General features: G+C 36.1%; 1 long non-coding RNA gene across 1 annotated transcript; it reads left to right on the plus strand.

Annotated features, from left to right (window-relative positions):
• Nucleotides 1–17,843: 17,843 nt before the first annotated feature.
• On the plus strand, nucleotides 17,844–19,450 carry LOC104644847 (uncharacterized). The gene is made up of 2 exons (XR_738713.4): nucleotides 17,844–18,419; nucleotides 19,141–19,450. It is a non-coding gene; the product is annotated as an uncharacterized lncRNA (long non-coding RNA).
• Nucleotides 19,451–19,650: the final 200 nt, after the last annotated feature.

A 19,650-nucleotide genomic window follows, 5' to 3' on the forward strand; every position in this document is an offset into this window, starting at 1 on the left:
CATAGATAAGCCTTTTTATCATGGCATGGATGCGTCTTTTTCCAAATAAAATGGGCATGGATGAGCCTTTTGTCATTGCATGGATTATTCTTTTTTTTTTAAAACGGAAATGACATAGATACGTCAACTTTAAATGAGTAACATAAATAGGTGTCTTGTCAAAGTTCAGTCGTATATTTAAGTATTTTTCCTATAAAAATATGTCATATAAAATAATTAAGTTTCTTGTTCAAGTCTTTACAACTAAAAACTTGTCTTCGTACTTCAAATTAAAGGGCAAAACTATTATACGTCATATAATTCAAAAACAAAAATTGGATGATTTTTATATTTGAGCAAAAAACATAACGAATGATCGAACTAACCCATTTTAAATAATTCCGCGATATATTTGAATTTTGAATAATGTACCCTTTTGTTACAGTTGAAAAGTCGCTTGGTTTCTCCAACAGACACATCGATTCTTCAATTAAAATTTTACATTTTGTCACGACCCAAATCGGATCGCGACTGGCACCCACACTTACCCTCCTATGTGAGCGAACCAACCAATCTAAACCTTAACATTTCAATATAATATCAACAGAAAGTAATGCGGAAGACTTAACTCATTAATAAAACCAATTCAATAACTTCTAAAATCCAACATCTATTATTCCCCAAAATCTGGAAGTCATCACCACAAGAACATCTATGATCAAATTACTAAACTAAGAGTATTCTAAGAAGCTAAAATAAGTAAAAGCTAGTCCATGCCGGAAGTTCAAGGCATCAGGACATGAAGAGGAAGATCCAGTCCAAGCTAGAAGCATTAGCTCACCCTGATATCCAGAGTAATGAAGACTGGCTAGAGTTGCGATTGAGTTGAAGACGATGGCACATTTGCTGCACTCCACAAATAACAAAGAAGAAAACATAAAAGTAGGGGGTCAGTACAAACACAAGTACTGAGTAGATATCATCGGCCAACTCAAAATAAAAAACAGTATATATCAGATAACATCATAAAATCAACTAATATCCTTAGCATGCAACATTTACAATTACCATAACCCTTGGTCACAACACCAAGCACATCAATGAGGACTCACGCCTCCTCATCATACTCATTTGGGAATTAGATTCATTAGATTGAGTATATTAACATCTTTCAAGATTTCATTATCTTTATTCCTCTCGTGTCGGTACGTGACACTCCGCTCCTCATATTCTATCCTGGTGTCGGAACGTGACACTCTGATCCTCATTCTATCCTGGTGTCGGAACGTGATACCCGATCCATATTCTATCCTGGTACCGGAACGTGGCACCCCATCCATATACTATCCTGGTGTCGGAACGTGACACTCCGATCCTCATATACTATCCTGGTACCGGAACGTGGCACCCGATCCATATACTATCCTAATGTCGGAACGTGACACTCCGATCCTCATATACTATCCTGGTACCGGAACGTGGCACCCGATCCCCTAATCTCACTACTTTCGTTCATCAAGCCTTCTTTTATACCAAGACATCATCATTAACAAAGTAGATTAGGGTTTCTTTTCAAGATTTAGGATTCAATAGCTTCATCATGCTTATTATATCACAATTACATAATCACATTCATGCAAGCATACAATTAAGCATATAGAAGGGTTTACAATACTACCAATACATATCATTCGCTATTAAGAGTTTACTACGAATAGCATAAAAACCATAACCTACCTCCACTGAAGAATTTGATCAAGCAAGCAATTTCCCAAAGCTTTGTCCTCTTCTTTCTCTTGATCGTACGTTTCTCCCTCTCTTTCTGTTCTTTTCTTTTTCTTATTCAAACTCTCTTTCTTTTACCCTAATTAGCATATAATTAAGTATAAAAGATGGCAATAATAACCCACCAATTAACTCAAGGTTACCTCTTTTAACCCTCAAGTAGTTAGACTTATTAACATTAACCCACTAACTTTATAATTAAAGCAGGAATAGTCAAAAACGTCCCTTAAAACATTAAAGAAATCCGACCCCGCCTGGGATTAAGCAGCCTGTGACGGCCCATCGCGCCTGCGATGGTCCGTCCTGCTGCTCCGTCACAGAGTTCAGAGACTCTATTTCTCTGAAAAGTCTGTGACGGTCCGTCCTACCATTCCGTTACGAAGTTCAGAGAGTCGATTTTAGTGCCCATTTTTCAGAATTCTAAGTATTTTGGAACGAGACCCCCTCGACGGTCCGTCGTGCCAATGACGGTCTATCGTGGGGTCCATCGTTTCTGCCAGTTTTTCCAGAATCAAAGTCTGCTGCTCAAAACGACTAAACAGGTTGTTACAATAGATACCAATTTACCCATCGTTCGTCCCCGAACGATCACAAGAAGAAAAACAAGGGCGAAAAGAAGTACCTGAATCTGTAAACAGGTGTGGGTATCTTTCTTGCATATCAGCCTCTTTCTCCCAAGTGGCTTCTTCAACGGGTCGATTCTTCCATTGAACTTTGATGGATGCAATCTCCCTTGACCTCAGCTTGCGAACTTCTCTATCCAAAATGGCAACAGGCTCCTCCTCATAAGACAAATTTTCATCAAGCAGAACTGAATCCCAACGGATAATGTAGTTTCCATCCCCATGGTATCTTTTCAACATAGACACATGAAACAACGGATGTACTCCGGACAGCCCTGGAGGCAAGGCTAACTCATAAGCCACCTCCCCTATGCGCTTCAGAACCTCGAAGGGACCCATATACCTCGGACTAAGCTTACCTCGCTTACCAAACCGCATCACCCCTTTCATGGGTGAAACCTTCAGCAAGACTTGCTCACCCTCCATAAACTCCAAGTCTCTAACCTTGCGATCTGCATATTCCTTTTGCGTACTTTGCGCTGCTAAAAGCTTTTCTTGAATAGATTTTACTTTCTCCAATGAATCCCTCAAAAGGTCAGTACCCCAAGGTCTAACCTCAAATGCATCAAACCACCCAATAGGAGACCTACATCTTCTCCCATATAGTGCCTCAAATGGGGCCATATCAATGCTTGAGTGATAGCTATTGTTGTAGGAGAACTCTGCTAAGGGTAAAAAGCTATCCCAATGACCACCAAATTCTATCACACATGCACGAAGCATATCCTCCAACACTTGAATTGTTCGCTCAGACTGACCATCGGTCTGAGGATGGAACGCAGTACTAAGGTCCAACCTAGTACCCAATTCCGCATGCAATGTTTTCCAAAACTTAGAAGTAAACTGCGCACCTCTATCTGATATGATGGAGAGTGGAACCCCATGCAACCGAACAATTTCTGAGATATAGATTTTGGCTAACTTCTCTGCATTGTAAGTCACCTTGACCGGAACGAAATGAGCAGACTTAGTTAACCTATCAACAATCACCCAAATAGAGTCATACTTACCCATTGTCTTTGGAAGACCAACCACGAAATCCATTGCAATCCTTTCCCACTTCCATTCAGGAATGGGCATTCTCTGAAGTGTTCCTCCGGGCCTCTGGTGTTCATACTTTACTTGCTGACAGTTTGGACATTTGGAAATAAAATCAACAATATCACGCTTCATTCTACTCCACCAAAAGTGTTGCTTTAGGTCACGATACATCTTGTTTGCACCAGGATGTATAGAATACCTTGAACTATGAGCCTCTATCAGAATAGTGTTGATCAAATCATCGACGCGGGGTACACATACCCTTCCCTTGATTCTCAAAACACCTTCCTCATTGATTTGTGCTTCCTTAGCCTCTCCTCGCAATACCTTATCTTGGATTCTGCTTAGTTTCTCATCATCAAACTGTTTTCCCTTAATCTTGTCAAGGAAAGAAGATCTTGCTTCCATACAAGCCAACAATCCTCCCTTCTCATTTACTTCTAACCTCATCAAGTCGTTAGCCAGAGTCTGAACCTCTCTAGCCAATGGACGTCTAGAAACTTGCAAGTGAGCTAGACTTCCCATGCTCCCTGCCTTTCTACTTAAGGCGTCTGCCACAACATTAGCCTTTCCCGGATGATACAAGATAGTGATATCGTAGTCCTTCAGTAGTTCCATCCATCTCCTCTGTCTCAAGTTCAAATCCTTCTGAGTAAAAACATATTGTAGGCTACGATGATCCGTGTATACTTCGCACTTAACCCCATATAGATAGTGTCTCCATTGCTTTAAGGCAAACACTACCGCAGCCAATTCCAAATCATGGGTCGGGTAATTACGTTCGTGCACCTTTAATTGCCTCGAAGCATAAGCAATTACATTCTTCTCTTGCATTAGTACTGCACCCAAACCCGAATAGGATGCATCACAATAGACGATGAAATTCTTACCTTCCACTGGCAAGGTAAGGATTGGTGCGGTAGTCAACAAAGTCTTGAGCTTCTGAAAGCTTTCTTCACACTCGTCCGACCATACAAAAGGAACATTCTGTTTAGTCAAGTTCGTCAATTGGGAAGCAATGGAAGAGAATCCCTTGACAAATCGGCGGTAATAGCTAGCTAAACCAACAAAACTCCTTATTTCTGACACATTAGTAGGTCTTACCCAATTCTTCACTGTCTCAATCTTAGAAGGATCCACCATCACGCCCCTCCTTAGACACCACGTGCCCCGAGAAGGACATTGAATCTAGCCAAAACTCACACTTGGAGAATTTGGCATAGAGCTTCTTCTCCCTTAACATTTCCAGTACCATCCTCAAATGCTCCTCATGTTCTTTCTTGCTCTTTGAGTATATCAGTATATCATCAATAAATACGATCACAAAGAGATCCAAATATGGCTTAAAATTTCCGTTCATCAAGCTCATGAAAGCAGCAGGGGCATTCGTAATACCAAAAGACATCACTACAAATTCGTAATGCACATACCTGGTCCGAAAAGCAGTCTTTGGCACATCCGTTGCTCGTATTTTCAATTGATAATAACCGGATCTCAAGTCAATCTTAGAGAAGACACAAGCACCTTGTAACTGATCGAACAAGTCATCAATGTGAGGAATGGGATATTTGTTCTTAATAGTTACCTTGTTCAACTGCCGGTAGTCTATGCACATCCGAAAACTCCCATCCTTCTTCTTCACAAATAACACCGGAGCACCGCAAGGAGATGCAGTTGGTCTAATGAAGCATTTGCTCAACAACTCTTGTAGTTGGGCCTTTAACTCTCTTAACTCCGCGGGAGCCATTCTATAAGGGGGTATAGAAATGGGGCGAGTGCCCTGTTCAAGATCAATGCAGAAGTCAATATCCCTATCTGGTGGCATACCAGGAAGATCTGCAGGGAACACATCCAAAAACTCACGGACTATCGAAACCGACTCAATCGAAGGTACTTGAGTAGTGTCATCCCTGAGATGTGCCAAGAAAGCTAAACAACCCTTACTAACCATTTTCTTAGCACGAAGAAAGGAGACGGTACGAACTGGATTGGAAGTGTAGTCGCCCTCCCACACTAACGGATCTGTCCCAGGCTTGGCTAACGTCACTGTTTTAGCATTACAATCAAGATCGCAAAATTCGGAGAAAGCCAAGTCATACCCAGAATTACATCAAAATCAACCATGTCTAAGATAACCAAGTCTACATAAGTATTGTTCCCCACAAAAGTCATAGGACAAGACCTATACACCTTCTCAACTATCACAGACTCACCCACCGGAGTAGAAACACGAATAGGCATGTCAAGCAATTCACAATTTAATTTAAGACCAGTAGCAAATGAGGAAGATACATATGAAAATGTGGATCCAGGGTCAAATAATACAAAAGCCATGCAATCACAAACCAAAAGATTACCTATGATGACAGCATCGGATGTCTCCGCCTCAGATCGCCCAGGGAAAGCGTAACAATGGGCCCCATTACTTGTCTGTCCGTTGCCCCTACCATGTTGTGCTGTAGTGGCTCTAGTTTGCCCATCACCCCGGCCGTTTTGATGACCACCATTACCTCGGCCACCACGTTCTCCAGAATAGTGGCCTCTTCCATGACCACCTCTACATCTAACCATTGGAGGTCTGTAACTCTGTTTTGGACAATACCTCTTAATGTGTCCAGTCTCACCACATCCATAACATTCTCTGGATTTAAGCATAGGTCTCTCAGAGAAGTGTTGACCGGTCTGAGGTGGACCCTTAACTACAGTCTGTAGTGAAGACTGAATTGGTCGGACTGAGTAACCTCCTGAACCCTGTCCTCTAGAGTAAGAACCATTAAACTCACCTCCCTTTTGAAACCTTTTTGATGTCGATGCCATGGTGAAGTCATCGGGCTTCACTCCTTCCACCTCTATCACGAAGTCCACCACTTCTTGAAAGGATTTCGCTGTAGCCGCTATCTGTAAGGCTGAAATTTGCAACACTAATCTCAACCCCTTCACAAAACGGCGAATCCGCTCTTGTGGACTGAAACAAAGCTGAGTGGCATATCTGGAAAGTGCACGAAACTTAGCCTCATATGCAGTAACCGACATCCTACCTTGCTCTAGGCTCAAGAATTCATATCTTTTCCTATCCCTCAAAGTCCGGGGGATATACTTCTCCATAAACAAGCTAGAGAATGATGCCCAAGTCATAGGTGGTGCCTCTGTTGGTTGACACTCAACATGTTACCGCCACCACATTTTGGCGTTCCCTTGAAACTGATAAGTCACTAACTCAACACCAAACCGTTTTACTATACCCATCTTGTGTAGTAGCTCATGACAGTCAACCAGAAAATCGTAAGCATTCTCAGATTCAGCACCCTTGAAGACTGGAGGTTTCAATTTCAAGAACTTACTGAAAAGTTCATGCTGATCATTTGTCATTATAGGCCCTGTAGTCAGACGAGGAAATGTGCCTATTTCCAATGAGGCATCCATGCGGGGAGCCACAGTAGCCGCATGTTGTACCTCCGGAGCCTGAGGTGCTGGTGCAGAAAACACTGGAGGTGTATGGCCTTGATCAGATAGCCCGCTAAGATAAGCAAGAACCTGATTGATCATCTCTGGGGTAGGTTGGGGTGGCAATTCCTCATTCTGCACCTGTTCATTCTCCCCATCCTCCCCTTCTCTTACTACTTCCTCAGTCGGTGGAGGAGTCACCGCCCTAGTACCAGATGGGCCAGGCGTTCGTCCTCTTCCTCTAGAGGACGTCCTCCCGCGACCTCTACCGCGGCCTCTTGCCACTGCTCCTCTTTGAGCTACAGTCTCAGTGGCTGGCTCAGATGCATCTTGTCTTGCTGATGTTGATGTTGGCGCGGTTGTTGCTCTAGTTCTAACCATCTGCGAAATAGAGTGAAGATGGTCAGATACCAATTTGTATCACCTAGATACCAATTGGACCCAAGTAATAGCACGAAAGAAGAAAAGAATGAAATTTTCCTAAAGTCTTATAGCCTCTCAAAGAAAAGTAAAGGCGTCCCCCTACCGTTCCTCAAGACTCTACTAGACTCGTTCTTGTGTGATGAGACCAACGAACCTAATGCTCTGATACCAAGTTTGTCACGACCCAAATCGGATCGCGACTGGCACCCACACTTACCCTCCTATGTGAGCGAACCAACCAATCTAAACCTTAACATTTCAATATAATATCAACAGAAAGTAATGCGGAAGACTTAACTCATTAATAAAAATCAATTCAATAACTTCTAAAATCCAACATCTATTATTCCCCAAAATCTGGAAGTCATCACCACAAGAACATCTATGATCAAATTACTAAACTAAGAGTATTCTAAGAAGCTAAAATAAGTAAAAGCTAGTCCATGCCGGAAGTTCAAGGCATCAGGACATGAAGAGGAAGATCCAGTCCAAGCTAGAAGTATTAGCTCACCCTGATATCCAGAGTAATAAAGACTGGCTAGAGTTGCGATTGAGTTGAAGACGATGGCACGTTTGCTGCACTCCACAAATAACAAAGAAGAAAACATAAAAGTAGGGGGTCAGTACAAACACAAGTACTGAGTAGATATCATTGGCCAACTCAAAATAAAAAACAGTATATATCAGATAACATCATAAAATCAACTAATATCCTTAGCATGCAACATTTACAATTACCATAACCCTTGGTCACAACACCAAGCACATCAATGAGGACTCACGCCTCCTCATCATACTCATTTGGGAATTAGATTCATTAGATTGAGTATATTAACATCTTTCAAGATTTCATTATCTTTATTCCTCTCGTGTCGGTACGTGACACTCCGCTCCTCATATTCTATCCTGGTGTCGGAACGTGACACTCCGATCCTCATTCTATCCTGGTGTCGGAACGTGACATCCGATCCATATTCTATCCTGGTACCGGAACGTGGCACCCGATCCATATACTATCCTGGTGTCGGAACGTGACACTCCGATCCTCATATACTATCCTGGTACCAGAACGTGGCACCCGATCCATATACTATCCTGGTGTCGGAACGTGACACTCCGATCCTCATATACTATCCTGGCCCCGGAACGTGGCACCCGATCCATATACTATCCTAGTGTCGGAACGTGACACTCCGATCCTCATATACTATCCTGGTACCAGAACGTGGCACCCGATCCCCTAATCTCACTACTTTCGTTCATCAAGCCTTCTTTTATACCAAGACATCATCATTAACAAAGTAGATTAGGGTTTCTTTTCAAGATTTAGGATTCAATAGCTTCATCATGCTTATTATATCACAATTACATAATCACATTCATGCAAGCATACAATTAAGCATATAGAAGGGTTTACAATACTACCAATACATATCATTCGCTATTAAGAGTTTACTACGAATAGCATAAAAACCATAACCTACCTCCACTGAAGAATTTGATCAAGCAAGCAATTTCCCAAAGCTTTGTCCTCTTCTTTCTCTTGATCGTACGTTTCTCCCTCTCTTTCTGTTCTTTTCTTTTTCTTATTCAAACCCTCTTTCTTTTACCCTAATTAGCATATAATTAAGTATAAAAGATGGCAATAATAACCCACCAATTAACTCAAGGTTACCTCTTTTAACCCTCAAGTAGTTAGACTTATTAACATTAACCCACTAACTTTATAATTAAAGCAGGAATAGTCAAAAACGTCCCTTAAAACATTAAAGAAATCCGACCCCGCCTGGGATTAAGCAGCCTGTGACGGCCCGTCGTGCCTGCGACGGTCCGTCCTGCTGCTCCGTCACAGAGTTCAGAGACTCAATTTCTCTGAAAAGTCTGTGACGGTCCGTCACACCTGTGACGGTCCGTCCTGCCATTTCGTTACGAAGTTCAGAGAGTCGATTTCAGTGCCCATTTTTTTCAGAATTCTAAGTATTTTGGAACGAGACCCCCTCGACGGTCCATCGTGCCCATGACGGTCTGTCGTGGGGTCCATCGTTTCTGCCAGTTTTTCCAGAATCAAAGTCTGCTGCTCAAAACGACTAAACAGGTCGTTACACATTTCATCACTATATATATATATATATATATATATATATATAAAATTATTTTCTTACTTTTTTCATTTTAAATTTTTAAGCTAGATGAGATTGATCAATTGAACCAAAAGATAGTCTCATTAGAGTGCGAAATACATTTGTTATTGAGGAAAATTGAGAAGTTTGAGAATATGACTTGCACGTTTGACATTTATTATTATATAAAATTTATATAGGCCTAACTTATGTATAGAAACACGTGTAATATCAACTTAATTGACTTGGAAAAATAATAAAATATACATGTCATCATATGCTTACAAAATGAAAAATGTTGAACAAAGCAATATATAAATCTGAATAAGACAGAATAACCAATAAACTAAAATTTTCATAAGAAAGTCTAGTGGACTAACATTTATGTCCAATTTATAAAGGAAGAAACTATGTATATCTTGATAGAATCATTAGCAACCCAAGAATAATGAATAATCAAGCATAATAATAATTTAATAGATGGTTAAGAGAGCCGAAATATGAGAAATATCAATGGAATCCTGACTAGTCACATTGAAAATGAATTTAGAAGAAGAGGAGGATGGGGAGAATATCAATGGATCTAATCTAGCATGATTCACTGAATTGACTATCTATAAAATTATGAAAGCTTGCTATTAGAAGTTGAAACGAACTTTAAAATATTAAATTGGTATGAAAAAATGATAAGTCATTCTAGAGTATTGAAATAAGTTGCAGTACCAATTAAATTAATTCATCTGTATGTATACTCAAATACATATTAATTATATTATTGTAAACTTAATATGATATTCTTAATTAATGATAGAATTTTTAATAAATTAGATATTTTATAATATTTTAATCTAATATAGGGGAAAAATAATAATTTAACTTTTTCCTAAATTTCTTTTCCACTTTTAATAATATATATGATGATATTATTATTATTATTATTATTATTATTATTATTATTATTATTATTATTATTATTATTATTATTATTATTAGTATGTTTTTAATAGAAAATTGTCTTTTCAAAATCCTAGGTGTTTTACTATTTCATTAAAAAAAAAAAGTAAATTTCTAGCATCCCATAATATTATATTTAATATATAAACTAACTTTTCAAAATTTTCACATTTTACTATTTCATTAAAAAAAGGGATAATGCATAAGTACCCTCTTAACATATGTTCGAAATCTCAGAGACACACTTATACTATACTAAGGTCCTATTACCTCCCTGAACTTATTTTATTAATAATTTACTACCCCTTTTCGGCCTACGTGACACTATCTAGTAGGCTTAATGATGATTGACTTTTTTTTCAAGCTAGTGCCATGTAGGCCAAAAAGGGGTAGAAAATTACTTATAAAATAAGTCTAGGGGGTAATAGGACCTTATATAGTATAAGTGTGTCTCTGGTATTTCAGGCATAGGTTGAGGGGGTCTTGTGCATTTTCCCTTAAAAAAGTAGACTTTTAGCATCCCATAGTATTTATATTTAATATATAATAACTAACAATATATAATTCTTTAAAAAAAAGTTTTGATATAGGGGTAAATGGTATTTCAACTTTACACTTTGGAGCTTCCCACTTTTATATATATATATTTGAATTTATGTGATGTAGTTTGATTCGTCATAGAGTTCGAAGAAATGAAAACTATTAAGTAATGCCAGGACGAAATTATTTTGTCATGTAGAGTGCTACTTGACAAAATTTTTAAATAAAAGAAGTGTAGACAATAGTATATAAAGTGGCGGAGTCATGATTTTTTAAATTAGGGGGTTCAAAGTCTGAAATAACAATACAAATTAGTTGAAGGGGATTCAACGTTTACTATATAAGACTATTCTAACCGTATATAACTAATATATTTTTCTGTCGAACAAAGTTTGAAGATCCTCCACGACACCATTAGATACTGATGGTGAAATACAATTACATGTAATATAACCAGTTTTGTATCCTTAGATGCTACTTGACAATACAATTAGATTTGGTGATTTTAATTATATTATTTTCTATTTTTATGTTTTATAATAGTATTTCGTATCTATGCTATGGATTATTCTTATTATTGTTTGCTTTCTCAAGTTATTAAAATGGGTACACTCAGATAATGTTACACTCTGTATAAGATAATGTCACACCTTGAGGCTACCCCCTAGACGTAATACGGACCTATAATTACGAGCGACCCCAAGTTAATTTTGAATTTGACATTTATCAAGCACACCGAGAATAACTAAGTAAAACATGTACTATGAGAAAGTTAAAACAATGGATATTGGAAAGTAGGGAAAACCTAACTAGTTTGAATATAAAATAAAATAAAAGTTTAATGTTGAGTGACCCAACATTTAACTTTTCGAGCTAAATCTAGGACTATGTCTGAAAAACCTCTAACTGAGTTGAGTTACAGGAACATGCTCAAACTAACTCTAACAAAACTGAAAATAAAGACTGAAATGTAAAACATGTCTATTGTCTTCGAAGAATGATGACTCACGACCGAAGCTGTTGAAGTCACACTGAGGATCGAACTAAGCGTGATCCGAATGTTGAGTACCTGAACCTACATCATGAAACAATGTGGCACAAAGTATGCATTAGTACATGAAATGTGTTAAGCATGCAGGATATATATATGCTAAGTTGAACAAAGTATATAAGTGAACAATGCATAAATGAGCAATGATATAATCTAAACAAGGATATAGATATTGAAGTAAAACTGAAAAACTAAACTGAATGCAATGACCAAGTACTAATCATGAAGATAATATGCTGAACTGATTACTGAAGTAAATGCTGAAAATTCGGTCAAATGCACTAAAAGTTTGACTGTAAGAGCTATGATTAATTGACATAAATCACTTGAACTAAACGTGAAGTTCGATGTATATGCTCTATCGCGAGGATTCAATATACCTTGCAAGAGGTATAAATGCACGATTGTGGCACATTCACTAAAATTGATGCACCATAGAATGGACTGATAAATCTACGTCGTCACGCAGTTCTATGTTTAGTAGGGTACATTGACCCCTAGTCTAACTCGGTGCTTAGTCTACTGCCAACTGAATATTCAAAAAGCTAAAGTGCACTAAATACTGAATAGCTCAAATTATGGACATGATAACTGAGAATGCAACATTTATATACGAAGAACATGACATTCGAAATTTGAAGCATGGATTTCTGTCTGATTGGCCTAAGTAAGTATAATTTATGAACTAGGATAAATTTACACAAGCTAGGGTCTGAGTTCTATGCGAGGAATTATACTAGATTATCAAGTGAAAAATTATTTAAATTAAAGGAACCATAATCAGAATAAATCTTGAAAATCTAGAAGCCTAGGTTTGAACAGTTTATGAGAATCTAAAGAACTAACGGAATTCTAGACAACTAATAGGTGAAAGGAATTAACTGAATTCTAGAAACACTTTTGATTGTTCTTGAGAGAGTTGGTCGCCTCTTTTTACACTAAGCTGGGTGATTTTAGGAGGTTGAGGGTTTTGGGGTGATTCTAACTAGATTATTATGATTAGATTGAGTAAAACGACGTAGTTTAGGCATCAAATGACGTAGCTTAAGTGCCCAATGTATAGGGGAAAAGACCAAACGATCCTGACTTAAAACCAATGAAGTTTCATTCAAAGTGGGGTTGGCGGGCAGTCATTTGAACCACTGCCCGTTAATTGGGTCATGCTTTGTGGCCCTCCCAACAAGGCTTTACTGATACGAGCGTAACTTTTTAATCTAAACATGGATTTTAGCAAACTCAACGGCATGGAAAGAGGACTAAATTATCTTTAATTTAGTAGGTCATGAGTCACCTGATTTATTTTGTGATAAAAGATATGACCGTTTGAAGTCGACTCAACACTTGAAGGCTGACATATTCCCCCCACGGTTCACTTCATGGACCGTGTGAAGCACCATGGGCCATAGAGACAACTGTGGTTCCTCACATGAACTAGGATGATTATGGGGTGACTTCCATGGTCCACTTAACAACCCTTGTGGGGTTCCACAGACCATCTAGTGTTATGTGGTTCCTCACAGTGGAATTGGTGGCTCCTGGTAACTTTGACAGGCAACTTAACGGCTCGTGTGAAGTTACACGACCCATGAAGGGGTCCATGGTCCTCCACATTTTGCTAAGTTTGAACTACGATTGTGGTGGCAGGTCGCAGTCCTGTACAAGGCCCGTGGACCCCTCCATGTTTCTCTCATTTTTTTCCTATACTGTCCTAATTAAACTGATGAGGTGTTTCAGATAAAGATAATAATAATAATAATAATAATAATAATAATAGGATCATAAAAAGATATTTTAAATTGGATTAATCGTATCTTCTCATAAACTAATGATGGTAAGCAGTTACGCTAAATCCAAATACTTCATCTATTTTTTTTTACCATACTCTATAGTTTCAAATTAGTGTAAGATTGTGGGAATCTAAAGATAATTTCTTTAGTTGAAATCTACCTATAAAAGGAGGTTGATAGACTTCTCCAAAATACCCCAATTTGCAAAGCTAGTATTTTTTACCTTCTTTTCTTTTCCTCTTGTGAAAATGATCCCCCTTCCCCCCTCCCCGGCTGTAAACATTGGAAATTTTCAATCGCCAAACATCCCCACTATGCAACATTGCTATGATGAACTAATGAGTCTGCAACAATCACAATTTAACTATCAACCAACTAACGATTTTTCATTTTTGGAAAATCATGGGCTTATGAGACTTTTTGGTGGACAGAATACAATTAATAATAATGTTGTTGGTTATCAAGATCCTTTCATGCTTAATCCGAATGTTATAAATTTCAATATAGCTCATCAAGTTCAACAAGAACTTGGCCAGCAACTTAACAATGTTGGGTCGGCTTCGCGAATAAAACCACCTCGCGTCCTTTGGACTGACGAGTTGCATCGAAAGTTTCTTGATGTTATTAATGCATATGGCGGACCTTGGGGTTAGCATAAATTTTACTCTTCACATTATTTATTTATTTATTTATGCTCAAATTTTTTGATTTATTTATAAAACATAAATCACGTGTATTCGTCTGTCTTTTTTTAATTAAAATTTATACCACAAAAAATCTATTAATGAGAAAACCTACTCTGTAATTTTTTATTTTATTCTTAAAGTTCAAGTTCAAATTCTTAATAATAAATAAAATTTTTTTATTTATATCTCACCGCAACGCCTGATGATTGCATGTCTCTAGTAACTAACATGTAGATCTATTTTTCTTTCACTCTTTTTTATTTTAAAAAAATATTTGGATGAAATTAAAGGCAAGTAATCACATAATTTTTTTTAATTCAACAAAAACAATTTTTTTGTTTATTTCATGATCTTATTTTTTAAATTAATATATCAAACTTGATCTAAATCATCTATTGAATTGTTCTAAATTAGTGGTATACATATATTCTTTTTACAATTTTTAATTTGTTTGCAGTTGTTAAGCCAAGACATATTTGGAAGGAAATGGCACATTTGGGAGTATCTCACTGTCAAATTAAGAATCGCTTACAGGTTTTTTATATAATTTCTTTTATTTACAATCATCGATGAAGATAAATTAATGTTTTGTACATTTAATAATATAATCTATTTAAATTTGTACATTCATTATATTTCAATCTGTCTATTTGATATCCCTAATAATAATTCAATATGATATATACTTAAAGTATGTTATTGATTTTCTGCAGAGGTATAGAGCTAAGCTCAATCCAAATGAGGCTGGAGGAAGAAAATGTATAAGAATATAGTTTGATTTATGTATTTTATTTTAGTTTTGGTTTGTTTAATCATCACTTTTATATTTAGTAATTCGTTAAATTCAATTTTCACATATATATTATATTTAGAATGAAAAAATTTTAAAAAATAATTTACTTTTTTTCTATATTTTTGTGAAAATAGGTAAGGCATCATCTAATAAGGAACTCATCCAAGATGTTCAAGTAAGTTGGCCAAATTTTTAAAAATAATTACTTTTTTATACGTTTATGAGTTAATTTTGTCACTTGATAGAATCTTCATGATCATATCAATTAATGTAGGAGCAGTTGAACAATGTTGATGGAGGGAAGGCTGATGACAATGTGTACGTCCCTCAGCTTCCAACCGAGGCGGAAAGGATGGAAGCTCATATTTCTCCAGACGACGCTTTTATAGAAGAACTTCTGAATTGGATGTAAAATAAGATATTTATTTGCGGTAGTACTATAGTTTATAGCACAATGTGTGTTTGTTTGGTTTTGCAATTCGAGAGGACCTTTTGATAAGGAAGTCTATGAAAGTTCTAATTTTATTTCCTTAGATTTGTTTCTTTGGATCTTTAATATTTTTATGAAATTTTAATATTGTTGGGTAATATCTTAATAGTTAAATCTTATTTTAAAGTGTTATTATGATTCTATTAAGACTTAGGTTTCATTTGTTTGCACTTAATGGATTTATGAATCTTAATCATTTAGATTCAACCCATTAAGTACGTTTGCTTTTTGGGTCCAAATCTGAATCATTTAGATTTTGCCCATTAAGTTATTTGTTTTATTTTTAAAAAAAGTCTCTTAATGGATCTAAAGAGGTATGAATGAATCAGGAGATTTGGCTTCATTTGTTTTCATTAAGACTAAGAGGTCTGAATCTGAATACAAATTTGAATATTAAGATTTGTATTAAGATCTAGGTATTTTGATTTGAATGCACATCTGAATATTAAGATGTAGTCTCTAAATCTGAACACTAAATAATTAATTTAGTTTGTTTTCAACATTTGAATGTGCATGTGAAACTAACATCAAATTGATAAAATATCATAAAAATTTCATTTCAACAAAATATATCACTTTTGATTAAAAGAAAATTTTAAAACTTTTAATAATCATGATTCGGAAGTACTTTTTTTTTCATTCAAAAACCTTGATAAACGTCAATGCACCAACAGTGTTCTTGATACAGTCAACACAAGAAAATTATTAATATAAAATTTTTTTGAAAGGATTTATAAAACTTAGCAGTTCAAGAGAAAAAAAATGGTGTTTGATTGAGAAAAGAGAGAAAGAAAGTTTTTAGTTATGAGATAAAAAAGCACGCTTAAAGCAAAGAAGCGATGATTTATTATTTGCTAACAAACAACATTAATTATTTAGTGTTCAGATTTACAGAAGACCACATCTTAATATTCAGATGTGTATTCAGATTCAGACCTCTTATCTTAATGAAAACGAATGAGGCCTAAGTTTCATCAAAGTGTTTGTCTTTGGTGCAGAACAATTTATGTTTGGTTAATACAGTGTATGTTATATCTTATTATTTTGATAAATATAAAATTTGTATAAATTATATTGTTTTCGTTGTCATATAATATTATACATCAATATATTTTTTAGAAAATCAAGATAATATAAAAGACAAATTTAATTTTTTTTAAAAATAGGAAAAAAAGAAGAAGAAGATAATTACACGATCACATCCAATTATCGTTACACAAAAGAAAAATTCATTATGTAATTGACAGGAATTTTTACTTCTCGATGCGTGTATTAACTTTCTTTATTCGAATTTCTGTGATATTTTTTAAAGTTTAAAAGTTAAAACAATTTAACATTATCCATGTGAATTCAGACTTATAATCTTAACGTTAAGGACAATTGAGGTTCAATAGATGAAAAAATGACAAATTTAGATTATTTCTAACCCATAATGTGAATTTTGACTATTTTTTCATTTTATCAAAAATTAAGAAAAAAAACCATTTCATGATCTCCAAACGGAAATAGCGACGAGCCTTTAGTCATGGCATTTTATATTATTGTTGACACCCAATTTCGATCCTCCCCGGTATAAATTAGTTTTCGAGCTTCTTAAATTTCCAAACAATTTAAAATAATTAGTTTTATAAATTTTGCAAAAAATAATAATAATATATGAACTTTACGTTATTTTGAATACTTTGGTCTTTTTTCTTATAATTTTAGATAGCCTATATATTTTGCATGATTATGTATGTAGTTGGTATATTTTACGATTTTTTCTCAAAATATTTTAAATTTTAGTAAGTATTCTATTTAACTAATTTAGCTTAAATTATAGTTATATTTTGAATTAAAATAATTAATTACTAAAATAAAGAAGTTCGTGATTAATTAATACAAATTCATTTTTTATTTAAGATTTAGCCAATTTTATTATCCTAACTTAATATGGCTATTTATTAAATTAACCTCTCTTAAAATTCCAATTCAATTTTGGGCCTTTTTGCAAATGCCCTCTAATTCCCTTTCCAACCTTTTTTTTTTAATTTTATTTCCCAGGCCCAAGTTTTTATTCAGCAGCCCACTTTAACCCATTTTCCCTTTAATTCATTTAAGGACCAGATTTGGGCATACTTCTTTTTCCAATTCCCCTTTTATTTTCCAGCCGCCCCCCTCCTATGTACATTGGAGGACAGGCCCAGGTGGAGAAATCTTCTTTCTCCATCGTCCTCGGCTTGCAAATTCGATGGCTGCGATCGCTTGTTCTGTTGAAGGTTCGTACTCGTTTAGCTGGCGTCCTCATCCTTTGGGTGAAGAGAGGATTTCGAATTCAAAAGGGGACATGGAATCACGAATTTGCCCCAAACCTTCTTTCGTTTTCACCCCGCTCTCCACCTTTGAGCAGTAGCTATATATATTGCCATTTCCTCACTGTTTGGGGGTTGGAAAAATTTGTTTGGAGGAAAGGTTTTCTGTTTTCTTAAAAGATTCTTGAAGAGAATACTCAAGCTTTTCTTAGTTTTTTTTTAAAAAAAAAATACATTTCAAAGACTGAAAGTTTAGTTCCGGTAGTGTTATAGCATTTCCGGCTTATTGTTCGAGCTTTGTTCGTGATTCCTACCCTGTTGGAGCTTTCTTGGTTGTTGTTTTGTATCGACGTCTGCGTGGTGAGGATTGTCATTCCCCTGCTCGCCTGATTCGGTTCGCTGCTCGAAAAAGGTAACCTCCTTTTGACATTAACTTATTTAGCGGATATCTCATTTAATTTTTATAATATGAAGCTTCTGTTAACTGTGGTTCACTGTTGACGGCCAGATATGGGCAGTTTGTTCTAAATTGAATGTGATTTAGTTTTATGAATTCAAAGTTATGTTCATGTGTATATTGTTGTTTCCTTTCGTGAATAATGGTCGAATCCTGAAGCTGTTTAACGAGGAGATAGAATGGTGTTGTATCTATTGTCTATTAGATGCGACAACTCATTCTTCTCTACTCTTACTTTCCGTGTTTGTCCTGTCCTTCAGCGTATTCTGTTTGGATTATCTTCCATCTTCATGTTGCTTAAAATCTCTTCGATTAAGAGTCTGCTCTTCCTTCGATTTGAATTTCAGCTTGTGTGCTCTTGTTGTTCTTCATTTTTGTTTAGTTGGTATTTGCTAAGGAGGTTGGAATAGTGTTTGTTCGTCGTTAGTTCGCCATTGTTAATTTGAATTTCAGCGTGTGTGCTCTTGTTGTTTTGCTTTTCTTTTATGAGATTTTGTAAGCTCCTTGCTTAGCTCATACGAGTTTTTCTTTTGAAATCGTTGTTCCAGCTTAATTCAAATCCTCAAATGGGTGTAATTTTTTTTTATTCTCTGTTTTTGCTCAAGATTCGTTTGGTTATTTTATCACTTCATGTGCTAATTCATTTCGCTTTATTGCATGTAAAATTACTCTCGAGTCTTCATGGACCTCACTCCAATTCCTTGCACCTTCTTGTTGAGCCGTAAAGGCTCAAAACATATTTCTTCGAGTCGTAGACCCCCCTCAAGACTGGCGTACAGGTTGAAAAAAAACGAGCTGCTGGAAATTACAGTTTGCAGAAACTTGACTGCAGTTTTTTTTTTTTAAGCTGTGCACTTGCTTTATATACGGTGTATACACTGATATACAGATCGAAAATGCACAGGGAATTCGAACTCAAAATCTGGGTTGATGTCGGTGAAAATACACTGCTTAAAAGTATTTTTGAACTTTCGAAAGTTGAAAAAGAGGCTGATATACAGACTGTATACACTGATATACAGAGACGGTATACCTTAGATATGTGTAAAAAATGTGAATTGAAGGTTAAAGTACAGGGACGCCGATTTTAATTAAAAGACAGGATTAGGCAATGAATTCGTGCGTAGGGTACATCCCGTATACAGTGGTGTACATTTTTGGGCAGCGATATATATTTGTTAAACAG

This window comes from Solanum lycopersicum, chromosome 12 (genome assembly GCF_036512215.1).
Source record: "Solanum lycopersicum chromosome 12, SLM_r2.1".
Lineage (NCBI taxonomy): Eukaryota > Viridiplantae > Streptophyta > Magnoliopsida > Solanales > Solanaceae > Solanum > Solanum lycopersicum.